The 1,061-nt window shown below is 39.4% G+C and overlaps 1 protein-coding gene across 2 annotated transcripts in view; it reads right to left on the reverse strand.

Moving 5' to 3' along the window:
• The window catches only part of PARP11 (poly (ADP-ribose) polymerase family, member 11), a 63,334-nt gene that overhangs the window by 36,708 nt on the left and 25,565 nt on the right, over positions 1 to 1,061 (reverse strand). The gene's annotated exons all lie outside the window — the stretch shown is intronic.

Below are 1,061 nucleotides of genomic sequence, written 5' to 3' on the forward strand. Positions count from 1 at the left end.
GCTGAGAGATTTTGTCACCACCAGGCCTGCCTTACAAGAGCTCCTGAAGGAAGCACTAAACATGGAAAGGAACAACCGGTACCAGCCACTGTAAAAACATGTCAAACAGTAAAAACCATCGATGCTAGGAAGAAATTACATCAACTAACGGGCAAAATAACCAATTAACATCATAACGACAGGATCAGATTCACAGATAACAATATTAACCTTAAATATAAATGGGCTAAATACCCCAATTAAAAGACACACACTGGCAAATTGGATAAAGAGTCAAGACCCATCAGTGTGCTGTATTCAGAAGACCCATCTCACATGCAGAGACACACACAGGCTCAAAATAAAGGGATGGAGGAAGATCTACCAAGCAAACGGAAAGCAAAAAAAAAGCAGGGGTTGCAATCCTAGTCTCTGATAAAACAGACTTTAAACCAACAAAGATCAAAAGAGACAAAGAGGGCCATTACACAATGGTAAAGGAATCAATTCAACAAGAAGAGCTAACTATCCTAAATATATATGCACCTAATACAGGAGCACCCAGATTCATGAAGTAAGTTCTTAGAGACCCTACAAAGAGACTTAGACTCCCACACAATAATAATGGGAGACTTAACACCTCACTGTCAATATTAGATAATCAATGAGACAGAAGGTTAACAAGGATATCCAGGACTTGAACTCAGCTCTGCACCAAGCAGACCTAATAGACATCTACGGAACTCTCCACCCCAAATCAACAGGATATACATTCTCCTCAGCACCACATCACACTTATTCCACAACTGACCACATAGTTGGAAGTAAAGCACTCCTCAGCAAATGTAAAAGAACAGAAATCATAACAAACTGTCTCTCAGACCACAGTGCAATCAAATTAGAACACAGGATTAAGAAACTCACTCAAAGTCGCTCAACTACATGGAAACTGAACAATCTGCTCCTAAATGACTACTGGGTAAATAACGAAATGAAGGCAGAAACAAAGATATTCTTTGAAACCAATGAGAACAAAGACACAACATACCAGAATCTCTGGGACACATTTAAAGCAGTGTGTA

This window comes from Mandrillus leucophaeus, unplaced genomic scaffold (assembly GCF_000951045.1).
Source record: "Mandrillus leucophaeus isolate KB7577 unplaced genomic scaffold, Mleu.le_1.0 Scaffold79, whole genome shotgun sequence".
NCBI classification, from domain to species: Eukaryota; Metazoa; Chordata; class Mammalia; order Primates; family Cercopithecidae; genus Mandrillus; species Mandrillus leucophaeus.